The sequence below is a fragment of the Canis lupus genome, chromosome 6 (assembly GCF_048164855.1).
Source record: "Canis lupus baileyi chromosome 6, mCanLup2.hap1, whole genome shotgun sequence".
NCBI classification, from domain to species: Eukaryota; Metazoa; Chordata; class Mammalia; order Carnivora; family Canidae; genus Canis; species Canis lupus.
In genome coordinates, this window is record NC_132843.1 from 53,699,579 (window position 1) to 53,716,822 (window position 17,244).

At 39.3% G+C, this 17,244-nt stretch overlaps 1 long non-coding RNA gene across 3 annotated transcripts in view; it reads right to left on the bottom strand.

Moving 5' to 3' along the window:
- Positions 1-527: 527 nt before the first annotated feature.
- Positions 528-17,244, bottom strand: part of LOC140635651 (uncharacterized) — a 106,949-nt gene continuing 90,232 nt past the window's right edge. For 2 of the 3 annotated variants that reach the window (XR_012033007.1, XR_012033009.1), the window contains exon 4: positions 6,053-7,161. This is a non-coding gene — a long non-coding RNA (uncharacterized lncRNA). Of the gene's footprint in view, positions 704-6,052; positions 7,162-17,244 lie in introns of those variants that run through there. The other variant, XR_012033008.1, reaches the window with a different exon arrangement.

Below are 17,244 nucleotides of genomic sequence, written 5' to 3' on the forward strand. Positions count from 1 at the left end.
ACCACCTACGAATATGAATATGTTCGAGAATAGATTCCTTCACCAACTATCAGCTACAGAGGAAAGTGTTCCATTAAGGGGTTATAATTGTAGCCAAGAGTAGCAAAAAATAGAGTGAACAAATGGAAGAAAAACCCTAGTAATAGGAGTTATCTGGACCAACTGTGGTTAACAAACATGATGCACATCACAATAAATAAGCTAAGAAAGACTGCTTCACAATGTTCTTTTAGAAGATACAGAGTCTATATGGCAATGAGGCCTAATATACATGCAATATTATTTGCAGAAGTCATCGTATAATGTATTGAAATCTGGAAGTATTTTAGGTCATTCCTTGCTTATAAAATGTCCATCACTTTACAGATGTGTTTACTAAAAAGAAACATAAACTAATTCCAGCAATGAAATATTTTCTACTTCAGAAAAGTTTAAAATAAGCACAATCTTGAATTCAGAGGATATTACAGGTATTTCAAACACTTAAGTCCTTACTAAATAAAATAGTTTTAAAAAACACTATTTTCTGATAATAAAAACATCAACTTCTAAAAGTTCCTTGTAATTTTTTAATTTGTTAAGCCACAATTACAAAGTAACACACACTTGCTTGGCTCTGCAGTTTCCATTTGTTTCCCATACTTCCTCCCCAGAGTATGCTTCTGTGCCCAAAATGATCACAGTAAACTTTCATGGGGCTCATCTGTAAAAACAAAGAAACAACAAGCCCCCAAATGGAGTAAGTTGCCCCCGGGACAGCAAACCAAAAACCACAGTTTCAACTCATTTCAGGAATGTGATCTTTTTTTTTTTTTATTATTTAAATTCAATTTGCCAACATATAGTATAACACCCAATGCTCATCTCACCACATTCCCTTCTTAATGCCTGTCACTCAATTACCCTATTCCCCCATCCACTTCTCCTTCTCCAACTGATTGTTTGTTTCCCAGAGTTAGGAGTCTCTTGTGCTTTGTCTTCCTCTATCATTTTTTTCCCACTCAGTTTCCACTCCTTCACTTACAGTCCCTTTAACTGTTTCTTTTATTCTATATATGAGCAAAACCATATGATAATTGTCTTTCTCCAATTGGCTTATTTCACTTGGCATAATACCCTCCAATTCCATCCACATCAATGTATATGGTAGGTATTCATCTTCTCTGATGGCTGAGAAATATTATATATTACTGATATATATATCTATCTATATCTATATATGATCTTCTTTATCCATTCATCTGTCAAAGGACATCTCTGCTCCTTCCACAGCTTGGCTATTGTGGACATTGCTACTATGAACACTGGAGTGCAGGTGTCCCGTCATTTCACTACATCTGTATCTTTGGGGTAAATACCTAGTAGTGCAATTGCTGGGTCATAGGGTAGCTCTATTTTTAACTTCTTGAGGAACCTCCACACTGTTTCCCAGAGTGGCTGTGCCAGCTTGCATTCCCACCAACAGTGCAAGAGGGCTCCTCTTTATCCACATCGTTGCCAACATTTGTTGTTTCCTGTCTTGTTAATTTTAGCCATTATCACCAGTGTGAAGTGGTATCTCATGGTGGTTTTGATGTGCATTTCCCTGATGACAAGTGATGTGGAGCATTTTTTCATGAGCTTGCTGGCCATGTGTAGGTCTTCTTTGGAGAAATGTCTGTTAACAATTCAGCAATGTGGCAGGACACAAAATCAATGCACAGAACAATGAAACTGAAAAAAAGATAAATTAAGGAATTGATCCCATTTACGTTTGGACCAAAAATCATAAAACACCTAGGAATAAACCTAACCAAAGAGGTAAATATCTGTACTCTAATAACTATAGAGCACTTATGAAAGAAATTGCGAAGACACAAAGAGATGGGAAACATTCCATGCTCATGGATTGGAAGAATAAATATTGTGAAAATGTCTATGCTACCCAGGGCAATTTACAAATTCAAAGCAATCCCTATCAAAATACCATGGACTTTCTTCACTGAGTTGGAAAACATAATCCTAAGATTTGTATGGAACCAGAAAAGACCCTGAATACCCAGAGGAATGCTGGAAAAGAAAACCAAAGTTGGTGGCATCACAAAACCTGACTTCAAGCTGTATTACAAAGATGTAATCATCAAGATAGTGTGGTACTGGTACAAAAGCAGACACATAGATCAATACAACAGAATAGAGAGCCCAGAAATGGACCCTCAACTCTATGGTCAATTCATCTTCGACAAAGCAGGAAAGAATATCCACTGGAAAAAAGTCTCTTCAATAAATGGTGCTGGGAAAATTGGACAGAAGAATGCAGAAGAATGAAACTGAACCACTCTTTTACGCCATAAACAAAGATAAACTCAAAAATGGTTGAAAGATCTAAATGTGAGACAAAAATCCATCAAAATCCTAGAGAAGAACACAGGCAGCAACCTTTTTTAACTCAGCCACAGCAACTTCTTGCCAGATACATCTATAAAGGCAAGGGAAACAAAAGCAATAATGAACTATTGGGACTTTATCAACCCAAAAAGCTTCTGCACAGCAAAAGAAACAAGCAACGAAAGGAATGTGATCTTTTTACAGTCAATATGAAATTTCTAGATGAGTGCTAGTGAAGTAATCTGCATGATAAAAAAGTCTGTCAAAACCAGAATGATATATTACCTTACACCTGTCAGAATGGCTCACATCAAAAAGACAAGAAATAGCAAGTGTTGCTAATGGGAGAAAAAGGAACTGTCATGCACTGCTGGTGGGAATGCAATCTGCTACAGTCATACTGTGGAAAATAGTATGGAAGTTCCTCAGAAAGTTAAAGATAGAAATACCATCTGATCTAGTAATTCCACTTCTGAATATTTATCTGAAGAAAACAAACAAACAAACAAAAAAACACCACTAATTCAAAAAGATATGTGCTTCCCTATGTTTACAGCATTATTTACAGTGGCCAAGCTATAGAAGCAACACCAGTGTCCATTGACAGATGAATTGATATAAGATGTAGTATATACATATATAGAATGGAATATTACTCAGTTGTAAAAAGAATGATATATTGCCATTTGCTACAACATGGATGGGCCTAGAGGATATAACGCCAAGTGAAACAAGTCAGACAGAAAAAGACAAATACCATATGATTTCATTTATATGTGGAATCTAAAAAACAAATAATGAACCAACAAAGCAGAAACAGACACATAAATACAGAGAACTTGTGGTTGCCAGAGGGGAGTGGGTGGGAGGATGGGCAAAATGAGTGAGAGTAGGAGGTACAGTCTTCCAGTTATGGAATAAATAAATCACAGGGATGAAAGGTACAGCATAGGGGATATAGCTATGTGATTGTAATAGGGTTGTATGGTGACAGGTAGTACACTTGTGGCAAGAGTAACAGACATTATATATTGCATAGGCTTGTTGAAACACTATGTTGTACACCTGAAACTAATGTAACATTCTGTGTCAACTGTTCTCCAATTAAAAAACAAAACAAAACAAAAAAAACCTGACTTTCCCTTCCCTGCAAAAAGATGTAATAATTCAATAATCTTTTCTTTTCCTTTGCCAATAACTTCCTTGTCCCACCCTCTTTCTTTCCTATAAAAAACTTATTTTATACGGTTCCTTGGAGCATCTCTGCCTGCTGGATGGCAAGCTACTTAATTTATGAATTGCTTAAGAAAGCCAACTAGATCTTCAAATTTACTGGTTGAATTTGAATTTTTTAACACTTCCTAAGAGCCAAGTATTTTATATGTGTCATATTATTTCATCTATATAACAACCCTCTGAAGGTAAGGGATTTTTTATTCCTTTCTTATAAAGAAACCAAGGCTCAGAGACAGTAATTTTCCCAAGGACACATAACTAGTAAGTGAAGTTCAAGGAGTCAAATCCAAATTTTCTGACTCTCACCTATCCAACTGTTGATTAAGTTCTGCTACTTCTAGTCTTTTTAGGCTCATAACATGAGGGCATCACGTTTTGGTTACAGTAGCTTACATTCATGAAAAGATCAGCCATTAGAAATGACGAACACCCATCATTTGCTTCGAAGTGGATGGAACTGGAAGGTATTATGCTGAGTGAGGTAAGTCAATCAGAGAAGGACAATCATTATATGGTTTCACTCATACAGGGAATATAAAAAATAGTGAAAGGGATTATAGGGGAAAGAAAAGAAAATGAGTGGGAAAAATCAGAGATGGTGACAAAACACGAGACTCCTAACTCTGGTAAACAAACAAGGGGTAGTAGAAGGGGAGGTGGGCAGGGGGATGGGGTGACTGGCTAACGGGCACTGAGGGGGGCACTTGACGGGATGAGCACTGATGTTATACTATATGTCGGCAAATTGAACTCCAATAAAAAAATATACCACAAAAAGATCCTGATTATTACAAACCTCCATACATCCATTACCTTCACAACAACTTTATTTGTTGTAGGAAAAATATATCTCTATTTAAAATTTTCAGAAATCAGGTTTAGTACCTACTTTAATAAAGACCTGGTCACAGACTGAGCTAGCTTTAGGTATATGCAGAAGTGTGAGCCTGAGGCATCAGAAAGACACCCAGCTTCTTTTCCAAAGCCAAGTCCAAATATAGTCCCTGCAATTCTTTCATTTGTCATTAAGTTAATGTTACAGGATTTCTTTTCGTGCCAAGGTTCTTGGTCATGCTGCTTCAAAGAATGAAGAGGTAGACCAGATGAACAGTGGTGGGCCACAAAGCAAAGTTTATTGAACAAATTAAAGTGAAGATGGAGGGGACCTAAGAAGATTGCCACCAGAATTTCTAAGTTTAGAGGTTTTTATGGGTTTTTTGGCTGGCTGTTTTAATCTGATTAACCCTCCATGTGGCTGTCATCCAATCAGGTTTTTTTTTTTTTTTTTTTTCATGTGGGAAAGGGTAGAGGACTCCTTCCAGGGTGGAGTAAAATCCTTTTAAAGGTAGTTTCTTTTTAGAGTGGGGGCCTCTTGTTCCTGCCTGTATTTCTATCAATTATCCTTCATCATTAATACTTATCAAGTGCTATCTCTCTGCCAAGCAGTGCTAGGGATATGGTAGCAAGCTCTTGGAGTTTACTGTCAAGGCAATATTAAACATATAAATGTATCAATTAGTGTGCAATTATAAATTGTTATATATGCTATGAAAGGAAATATAATAGGCTCTGGGACCATGTTGTAAAAGACCTAATATAAAGTGGAGATCTGGGAGGCTTCTTTCTGCTGAGATGTGGGGTTATATAGGAATGTAGCAGTGGAAGGGTTGAGATCATTCATGCAGAGGGGACATCATGTGTGAAGGCACAGAGGCAGTAAGGAGTTGTCATTAAAGACAGCCAGGGTCAATGGAACAAAGTGGGGGATGGGGTTGAGTCTGAGGGATTGTTGCACAGGATGATACTGATATGTTGACAAGGGTGCAGGCTGTGTCAAGATTTTGGGGTTTTAGTTCAAGTCCCATGGGAAGCCAATAAAGAGTTTTAGCAAGAAAATGATATCCAATTTGAGGTTTCAAAAAAAGAACATTTTGGCTGCTCTGTAAAGAAGGGATTAGTGGTAGAAAAGTGTAGAAGCAGGGAGACCTGTTGGGTTGTTGCACAAGCCCAAGAAAGAAGCAGTAGTGAATTGTATCAAGACAGACCATACCAAACCATGATGTGCAGCACAAACCATCATTTCATCAGACCCATGTGTTCCAAGAGATTGGATACCTAACGGGAATTTCAGCCTCTCCCCGGAGTGGAATTTTAAACCAATCAGTCTGGAATTTTTCTGACCAGCACTAGTTAGGTAATCTGCATGGTAAGGTATCCCCCTTCCCTGCCCTCTTGCCTTCCCTCCCTTAAGTGAAGGTAACCTTGCCTGAAACAATCCTTTCTTTTTGTTTGCTAATAACCTCATTGTCCCGCTCATTTCTGCCTACAAAATCCTTCCATTTTGTACAGCTTCTCTGAGTGCCCCCTCCATTTACTAGAAGCAATGATATCCAATTCATGAACTATTGAATAAAGCCAATTGGATCTTAAATTTACTCAGCTGAATATTTGTTAACAGATTCCAAAACCAGCATCTCCTGCCAGGTTCACAAATTCTGACCAAAACTTTGCTTGTTTTCTTCTGTCTTAAAACTTCCCTTTGATAACCCCAGTCCCCAGAATGTGTATCTTTCCTCAGTATCCCCTTTTAAGACACTATCAAAGGTTTTTTAACATTTTTTATTTAAATTCAATTTGCCAACATATAGTATAACACCCAGTGCTCATCCCATCAAGTGCTTTCCTTAGTGCCAATTACCTAGTCACCCCACATCATCCTCCCCTTCCACAACCCTTTGTTTGTTTCCCAGAGTTAGGAGTGTCTCAGGGTTTGTCTTCCTCTCTGATTTTTCCCCACTCAGTTTCCCTCCTTTCTTTTATGGTCCCCTTCACTATTTCTTATATTCTCATACGAGTGAAACCATATGATGATTGTCCTTCTCTGATCACTATCAAAGTTTGATAGGGCAGTGCTCTCTCAGCTTTCTGTGATCTACCTGTTTCCTTCTGGTCTTTAGACCTGGAAGCTCTGAAAGTCACTTTGACTGTGGTGGTGCCAGGCAAAAAAAAAAAAAAAGTGGATGGAGTTAATGTATATTTTGGAAGTAGATGCCATTGTGGAGGCCGAGAAAATTTAAGGCCATTCCACCTCAAGTTTAGCATTAGCACAAGTACAGCCATCTTAGGCCCCTGTAAATAAGAGCTGAACTTTACAGGAAAACCTGCAAAATGTCCTCGGCAGGGAATCCCATATCAAAAAGACAACAGAGCCCACGCCCGTCGTAGAAAGTTCCATATTAGAATGAGAACAAAGCTCAATGCCCTTGAAAGCCCCATATTAGAATGAGAACAGAGCCCAAAACCCTTGAAAGCCCCATATCAGAATGTAAACAGAACTTGAGAAATTCCTCCACCCCTTCTGAAAATCCCCTAGACCAGCCCATAAAAAACCCAGCTGTAACCCACTTCAGGGTCCAAGTCCCTGCTCCGCTGTGTCGGGTATACTTGGACCCAAGCTCGAGCTTGCAAATAAACCCTCTCGTGTGCTTGCATCGGTGTCAGCTCCTTGGTAATTTCTCGGATTCGCAATCTTGGGCGCAACACCATAGGTCTTGAACACTGGATATAAAGGATAAGAAGAACAAGATGATAAAGATTAGTCCCAAATTTCTGTTATTTTATTTCAACTCCAAGGAGATAAAGCCTGAGGAACTGATGTGAAGTACTTGGCAGAGTTCTTGGCATATATTTAGCACTAAATGTTACCTACTGTATTGAAGATTATTCACAAGCACAAATTCTAATATGCAAGACATTTAGTTTTCCTATATCAACTGTCTTTTTTTTTTTTTAAGTTAGAACCTAGCATTTTATTTAGATCTTCATTAAATGGTTGGAATTGAGAACCAGACATACTTAATAAATCTCCAAAAATAGATCCTGAAAGGCACTTTCTGCTTAGGGCAAGCAGTCATGGAATAAGCATGTAAACAAGCTGGCTTCTCTGTACCACACCAGCCAAGTCAGCTTTCTCCATGGCCAGCCACACCAGCTCTGCCCTCCCTTCTGTTAACACCAGCCAGACCCCCTGTAGGTCTAACCCAAGGTCTTTCTGTAGGACACCTTGGCCTACCTGGGAATGCTGGGAACATGTTATTAAAGGAATCATGGTGTTGAGGAAAAAAAAAAAATCTTTTAAAAGCTGCCATCTGAGGTGATGGCTTCTCTGTACTTATGCCATACCCCAGAATACAATAAATAAGCAATTAGAAAATGTTCAAGTATGAAGGGATTTCCTCCTCCCCGCCAAAAGCACTGTTCTCTGAAGGAAGCTGGTTTCTCTGTAGCTACACCAGCTGTTCAGAAAGCTCATTGGACCTGGTTTTGAAAATAAAACAAAGTTAAAACCCTGGGAGGAATTATTGTGCAGTGTGGAGTACTCAGTCTTTCTTATAAAGAAAAAAAAAAAGTTATCTGGTACCAAAGTGTGCAACCTACAGACCCTCAGGTACTGCCCTGTGATTTCTCTGTATGACATTTCTAGAGCTAGGATCAACTGTCTTTTTCTATAATAACTTAATTTTTGTTGCAAGCCCCTTTTCTGCCCAGGGAGAGAAACCTTCTCAGTCGTTGTTGCCTCTACTCCACCCTGCAGGCAGGATGCTAAAGTGCTTGGGTAACACCACGCTATCAGGGGCTGATAGTAGGGGGAGAGGAAAGGGGACAGGAAAGTGGATGCAGCTGGTCCTTGTTCAACATCACACAATGACATCTTCTGACACTATCTCATGTCTGTCAGATGTTCTGTCATTCAACCATTAGGTCATCCATGGGCCCTGTTCATTCCCACCTCAAGACCCCATGACACTCAGCTGTCTCAGCCACTCAGGCCTCCCTGACACATGAGAAAGCCTGTTCCTTTTTCTAAACACGAACTGTGGAAAATTAGATGAGGCTGCCTAAGGCACTGTGCCTTTTATATTCCATTGTCCCCACTTCATGCCAAACCAAGGAAGCTCTGGGGTCTTATCAGCTTCCTGGCACTTCCCTGGGTCTATAAGGATGGGCAAAAGGCTCAGGTCCTCTCTACCCCGGATCTGCAGATCCCTGGAGTGCATCATCCCTCTCTCCCATCAAAAGAATTTAAGGGAAGGGTGGCCAGAATCACCCTTTCCAGTTCTTTCTCCCCCATTAAGGAGACAAGCCCACCTGGCCCAGGGGGTGAGATAAAATGGTATTCTTTCAAATCTTTTGCTTATGCCCAAAGCTTTCAATGAATCCTTTTGTTTTCTGAGTTCTGTTCCCCCTGAGGACATTAAATTGCTAAGATTTGAAGGAGGGAAAGGATCATAAAGTTCAGGAAATGCTAAGAAAAACAAAATTATTTAATATATCAAAATACTGTCCCACTATATAGTTATTATCATTGTTCATATTTGCTGTGAATTCACTGATGTATAGAGGCTTTGTAGAGTAGTTAAGCACTTGGACTCTGGAGCCTAATGACTTGAGTTTAAATCCCAGCTCCACTAATTGCTAATTGACCCTAGCTATCTATTTTTAGTGCCTCAATTTCTTCATTTGTGCCATAGAAATGATCATAGTACCTCCCTCAGAGCATTATTTTGGGCATTGAATCAGATCACTAATATCAGAACAGGTCATGTGAGAACAGTGCACATAGTAAATGCAATATGTTTGCTGCTGTGACTATTAAGCTTGTCATGCTCTTCTAACATTTGGCAGAAATCCATTACTGAACATAGGGCAATTGATTCCTGTAATTACTGGAGAGAACAAACCACTGTGTCACTTCCAAAAGAAAATGTTGTGTATGAGCCCATTAAGATGACGCTACAATCTCTACTCTTACCAGCATTAAAGGCAAATATGGAACTTAAATTTAGGACTATGGAACTATATACAGTTGGAAAAGACTCCATTCTTCATTATTTACTCATTTTATTTTTATTCAATTTAGTATATATCTACTAGCATGAGGCACTGCTCTAGAAACTGGGGCATCGTCTAGATTTGATGGTCCTCACAATATGGTAGAGGAAGACAAACATAAATAAAGAAAGAATAAACAGCTGCCAAAATGATACTAAGTCTCTACTAAAATAAGATTCATTCTCTGCTTGTTCTATAGGACATTCTAGAATTTTTCTGGAACCCTGACACCAGTTACCAAGCAACAGAGAAAAATTCTTCAAACCCAAACTGAAGAAAAATTCTTCAATACAGTACATGCTGTACTGAGGGTAGCAGTGGGAGTGGGGGATGAAGAACTACTATTCTGAGAACCTCCAAACTACAGGAGGGAGACACAGAGCAATCATCATGCATATTTTGCCTCAGCTTGTGATCCACGTTAAATGTTAAGCTAGCTGTGGTTTAGTAGTGTTTAGGGTGGCACTAGGGCCACCTGGCAGGGTACCAGGCAATGTTACATATACCTCATTGAATCTGCAGCACATTGCTGTGATGTAAGTATTATTATCATTAGTTTTCCCTGGAGGAAAGCAAGATTCAAGGTAAAGTGACCTGTCCACTCCCACAGACACGTGTACTTTCTCCCTATTTCTCTGACATGTGCACAGGTAACTGTAGGACACATATTGCCACATAAGTGAAAACAGCTACCAGTAGCCTTGTGGCCTCAATGCAAGCACAGTCTAGTAACTATTAGTCCTCTAAAAACTTCAAAAAGGCTCACTTGCCTTAACTCTTCCCTGGGCCCTAGAGAAATTAAAAAACCAGCTCCTGAATCAACTTCCTGGTGAATGAGTCAAAACTGGACTCTTGGGCACAGTTAGGGCAAAGAGGATACATTTTACTGGGGTTTTGGCTCACATTACTACTAAATGTCTTGCTGTGTGTCAGGCTTAGAATAGTACTAGAGACACAGCAGGAAATAAAATCGAAAAGAATCTTTGCCTTTATGAAGCTTATATCCAGCAGAAAGTAAGAGGGAATAGACAATAAACAAAAAAATAAACAAAGGATAGATCATGGGGAGTTCTGGTGGGAAACCATAAAGTAGGAGAGGGAGAGAAATGTGGATGAGAGAGAGCTGTTCCATGCAGCCTCTCCTACTCTGCACATGTCCAGGATGCACAATCAGAAAAGGCCATCTCACCGCTGAATGAATCTCTTCCCTATCACTGGAGATCATGGCTAACAGAGTTACTTTTCTTGGCATTGCTTAGATGAAGGACTTGAGCCTACTTGCTTTGAGAAAAACAGTGACATGGGGGACTATGGAAGTTCCAGGTGGGAGGCTTCTCCTACATGGGTTGGGGAATACCCTGTTATTGCTAAGGTTGTTTATCTTAGGAGGTCCAGGCATTTGGCAAGCACATCACTAGGAGGAAGAATTGAACAGCTCTCCCTTTGCAGAGTCACTTACCAGTTCAACAAACGCACCATGTTGTATGCCAGGCTCTTTGCCTGGGAACTCTCCACCCATATAATTGCCATATTTCATTGCCATATCAAACTGAGTTTATGGAGGAGGAAAAGTCAAAGGACAATAGCATTTTGTAGGGCAGATAAATCAGATCATGCTTCAGAGAACATTTATTTTTTTAGTAGGTCTATATCCATGCACACCAAGCTTCAGAGATTTTATTTTATGGTTTGAAATAAAAAGCCACTTTCACATTTATTATCTCATGAGCGTTTTTTTTTATAAGGGACATTTATAAAGCACTTGTAAACTGATCCCCCAATTACCTTCAACATATTAAATTTCAGTTTCTTACTACATCATGAAATTAGTCTTAACTTAGTTCCCTTTATATTGTGTGCTTCACTTTCCTTGTAGCTAGTGACCTTCTTCCCTTCAACCCCCTCAATCTCATAGCTACACCCTGGACTCTTGTCATCACCAGGAATTATTCCAACACTCATATGTTAAATCCTGTTTTGGGACCTCCACCTCTTATATTTCCTGAACCCTGAATTTTTTTATTACTTTCTTGGGGATGCCATAACAAAGTACTACAGAAAGTGACTTCAACAACAGAAATTTATTTCCTCATAGTTCTGGAGGCTGAGGAGTCCCAGATAAAGATGAGGCAGGTTTGATTTTTTTCTGAGGCCTGTCTCTGCTGGCTTAGTTAGGGTTCTCCAGAGAACCAATAGGGTATTCATAGGTACATATAACAGGAGATTTATTATATGAATTGGCTCCTGTAATAATGGAAGCCAAGGAGTCCCATTATTTGCTATCTGCAAGCTGGGGAACCTGGACTGCGGACCCAAAAGCTCCAATGTTCGAAGGCAGGAGGAGTTGGATGTCCTAGCTGAAAAAGAAAGAGAGTAGATTTACCCTTCCTCCCGATTCTTGTTCTATTCAGGCCCTCAGTGGACTGGATGATGGCTGCCCTCCTTGGTGAGGGGGATCTTTATTCACTTTACGGGTTGAAAACTAATCAGAAACTCTGACAGAAACACCCAGAAGTCATGTTTTACCAGCTATCTGGGCATCACTTATTCCAGGCAAGCTGACACTTAAAGTTAACTTTCACAGCTACTTTTTCTCTGTCATCACATGGTCTCTCTGTATGTCTGTGCCATAGCTTCTTTTCTTGTAAGGACACCAGTCATATTGGATTAGAGCCCATCCCATGACCTCATTTAACTTTAATTACCTCCTTAAAGACCCTATCTTTAAATATAGTCACATTCCGATGTACTGGGGGTTAGGATTTTAACAAAGGAATTGGGGGGGCACAATTCATCCCATAACTTTCATTCCTACCTCAGAAGGTCTTCCATTTTATTGGGACATTCAGACTCTTGAGTTCAACCTCTCAGAACTTCATTCCTTTCTTTGCATGGCCTAGAACACTTGTCTTTCACTTCAGCAACCCTCCTAACAAAAGACACAATTCCACCACCCTTCTTCTGTTGGACCCATATAAGAAAACACAAATCTTGGATCAACTCATCTGTTGTGTAACTGAACTGATGTGAATTCACTCTTTGGTGAGATATAGATACAGGCTATGCCAAGTGGAACTGTCACCAAAGGAAACTTTATTAGATGCAAATAAGGAATCATTCCAAAGCAATGACTCCCCAAGTGCTGATAAGTGGGTTTCTTTCATTTAGGGTTAGGATAAATATTCATAAAGGGGAGTTTTGTCATCACATGTTAAGGCAGGTATAAAGTCATGTATGTATACTTAGGAAACATGCCTATACATGCATCGTATGTTATGCATTAACAAGGACATTTGTGTTCCTCTTTGGGCAGAAATTTTAACATTACAATAGGATAGATTTAACCCTTGAGCTCTCCATAATCCACCTGTGCAGGTGTGAGGCTGTGGTCAATCTCAAACTGATCTAGGCCACTGGAGCTCTCCCTGTTGTTTACCTTTAAAAGATAAAATTGACATTCCTATGAAGAAGAAGCAGGAACCAGTGGGAATCTTGCTGGTGACAATTTTAACCTCATTAACACTGTTAGGCACAATTTCAGTTGTACCTCCCTTCCCTGCTCCTGAATTGACATTGCTCCTGGAGAAAAATCACTCAGCACTCAGAAGGTGCTACTGCACATAAACAAGGTATGTTCTGTTAGAAATTCATGCTCCTCAAACCCAACTAGTCCCAGGGCCCCAGGCAAGCTATGTGGCTAGTTCCTACTTTTAACACTTTCCCAAAGTTTCTTCCTATACCACTTGCCCACTCATTCTCAGCAGATGACTTTGCTCCTTATATCATAGAAAAAATAGAAGCAATCATCCAAGAAACTGCTCAACTCCATGTTCCTGACCCATAAACATTTGCTTCTATTCCCTTTCTTGACCCCCAATCTATTTGATTTGTAATCTATTTGATTCAAAAAATTCATGTGTTCTGTTTCTATCAGAGGGAGGGGATAGCAGAGGCGGCAGGAGGGTAGGAAAAAGAAGGTGTTAGCAAGATGGTTATTTCTAATCTATAGCCAAGCATAAAAATAAAACAAAATTTGTGTTCATCTTTAATGCAAAATTTTGCATTTATTTATTTGTTTTAGAAGCTTTAATATAAAATTATATCCTACTAAGCTCTATTAAAATATGTAGGTTTCTACACTATATTATTCATCTGAAACTAACACTGTAATGTTAGCTACACTGGGATTAAAATTTAAAACTTAATAAACTTTTTTAAAAATGAAATCATCAGGGACAAAGGAAAAAATATGTAGATTTCTTCTTTCTTGAGAGGATATCATAAGACCTTATGAAATTACAGGTCAAACTCAAAAACTAAAACTTAGCCCAGGTTGTTGAGCAGTGGTTGTATGTGTACCCAGTATGTAAATGAAGCAGATATCTGGTGGGCAACTGCCTTCAAGCTATTTTTGGTTCCAAGGTGGAAGCCTATTAAACCAAGTACCAACTGTGTAAGATTTGAATGAGGATTGCAGGTGTCCCTGGCATATCCCGTCACGCCTCGCCTTCCTTTTCAGTTTTTTCCCAACTCTTCACTTTGTCTTAAACTCATAAAGAAATCTTCCATGCTTATATTTAATAGCTCCTTGTACTCAGTTTTCTGAGGTGATCACATATGAATCACTTTTAATCTCTTGTAGGGCCATCAACTTCAAGCTGTAGACATGAAATGATTTAACTCAATTGTTACATTCAAAATAGGGGAAAAATCACAAAAGAAGCTTAGCTGCAAACTTGGAGTTTTTAGATCACACATGTGATATTTTATGACTCACTCATATTTTTTACAGTACAAAATTTATCTTCTCAACCAAGAATAAGGATTCATTTCTAAATACTCACCATGCGTTATTGCAGATTTATGTATCACTAAAAATGAAAAATCTGGCAGTGTTTTCTAAGGTCAACTTCAATATCTCTCACATGTTCACATTTTTACTGACTTTTTTTCATTCGCAAAGTTCTTTCCATCTACTCATTTCACAATATGTGTTTATGCTCAAGGCCATGTTTAAGGCCACATTCCTATAAAAAGTAATGGCACAGATGGTTCTTCCACATCTGGTCATGGAAAGATCCCAGAACTCCATGCACAGAGTCCTCATGTTAATACCACTGCACCATCCCTAGTGCCCCTCTGTGTCCAGGGGCCTTATGCGTAATATTTTACTTTATGACAACAGCGTGAGATACATTGAAATGAATGAGGACTCTGATGTCTAGAGAATCTAAAGGACTGGTGCATGATCTGGTACACAACTAGTGGGGATATTTAAATCTATTAATTAATATGCCTCCAACTTGAACTTTATTATAATTATTATATTCATTGTGGTGATTATCTTTGCCTGTTAGGCTATTAACTGATAAAGAGGCACAGTCCTAGACTCTAAACACCACTAGAATATCTAGAAAAAGTCTATCACTTTTTTTTTTTTTTGTAATCGAGACAGTCAACAATTATGAGCTGGAGAGCAGTTTTACTTTGATATCCTCTGCCTTCTAGAGCAGCTCTAGCAGAAACAGAAGTGTATTAAGTACTGCAGCCACTCTGCCTTTAGTTATATGATATAGCCAGAAATGGGTTAGGACCAAGGATCTGTGGACCAAGGAAGATCAGAAAGTAGAAATAGAACCAACCAAGATTTATTGTATACTTATCTAATGCTTTCAGTTTCTCTAGCACTTGTTTCCCAGAAATCAACACAAACTGTCTAATATTTTCATTACTTCCCACAGAAGAGTCATACCAAAGGTAGAAACAGAGGGCCACAGATAATAAATCTGTAGTAAGGTCATCTAAGGAGATGATGACCTCTAGTGATATCCCCATTACAAAGATTATCCTAATTAGATAGCTAATAGGCAAACTCATGAAAGACTTCCACACATATGCTAAGCACTTAGGTCTGTTGACACATATTCAATTTAAAGGAAGACAAATGAAGAATTTAATAATAATGGATTATAATATACTTGACTAGGGACTCTCCTTTTTACAGTGAAATTATATCAGTTTCATTTATAGCAATAGAAGTATCATAGATTTGTCATTTAGTCCATTCTTCTGCATGGAGGAGCAAAGATGGTGCTCTTCCTGCAGCCAGGCTGACTCTGAAAGAGAGAGTTTAGGGAGCTGAACCCCAGCAGGCTCAGCTCCTTACCCCAAATGCTACTGGGACTTCATCTCTTACTCTCACTTTCTGGGTTCTGCTAAAGGTGCAGACTCCCCTGCCTCCTCATACTTTCATTCCTGGTGGCTGTCCCCACCATCACCACAATGCTACCAACTACCACCAATGTGGTAATCTGACCCAAGAGCACAGGTAGTTTTGTCTATAGAATTCACACATACTATTACTAGAAAAATTGCCCAAATGCCTGCCCTCTTTTGAAGTCACAGGTTCATCTTTTTATGAAAGGGAACACATTTTCTAAACAGCATGGTGAGGATCCCTGGGTGGCGCAGCGGTTTGGCACCTGCCTTTGGCCCAGGGCGCGATCCTGGAGACCGGGGATCGAATCCCACATCGGGCTCCCGGTGCATGGAGCCTGCTTCTCCCTCTGCCTGTGTCTCTGCGCCTCTCTCTCTCTCTCTCTCTCTCTGTGACTATCATAAATAAATAAAAATTTAAACAAATTTAAAAAAAATAAACAGCATGGTGAAAGATTTGTACCTATGGGGTAGAAGGATAAGGCACAATTTAAACCTGAATAAAGAGCCAACACATCCTAGAATCCTAGTCAGCTCTTTAATTTCAACAATTTCCTCAGCAATTTCCCATAGTAATATCTTCCCAACGTAATTCTCTTGGGCCAGGTTATTATAAGGTTAAATATGAAAGTATTTACAAAAACAGTAGTGCCTTTTGAAGATGGCACCAAGAAGGAAAACAGTCATCTTTGCCACTGATGTGTCCTTCTATTTACCCTTCCTTGAAGAAGCCTTCATCAAAATCCACAGCAACAATCAGATGTCCTAGGTGATGAAGCATAGTCCCTCTAAAAAGCATTGCCTGAAAATCCCATGTGGCCTGTCAGTTTCTATTGCTTGGTGATTCCAGGGCCCTGTTTGGTAATACGAAAGGTCCTGTTCATTTTGTTCCTCCCCATGCTAACAGCCTTTAGCCATCTTCCCTATTTATAGGAAGGGTTTTGTTGGCTCCATTCCTTAGGTCTTTCCTAAATGTTTGTGACCTAGAAGGATCTCCCACTCTGATTTACATTGACCCAAAGGCACTTTAAGGAAGAGATTTTTTTCTTCAAATGGAGACAAGAGCAGTATCTCCAATGCAACTGGATAAATAATTTATTTTTCCTTCAAAGCCATGACTTTTTTTTCACCTTTCAATTTTTTTTTTTTATTCTGTTTTGGTAATCTGGCTAGAAATGAAAGAACATTTGAGGAATTGAAATTCTTTGGAGTCTAACTACTCTTTACAATCCAATATCATAGGCAAATTTTATCTGAATTATGCTCTTCTCCTCTGAAATAAGACATGTGATTCAGGGGATCCCTGGGTGGCTCAGCAGTTTGGCACCTGCCTTTGGCTCAGGGTGTGATCCTGGAGTCCTAGGATCAAGTCCCACATCGGGCTCCCTGCATGGGGCCTGCTTCTCCCTCTGCCTGTGTCTCTGACTCCGTGTGTGTGTGTGTGTGTGTGTGTGTGTGTGTGTGTCATGAATAAATAAATAAAACCTTAAAAAAAAAAAGACATGTGATTCAGCGACTCCATATAGTACTTTC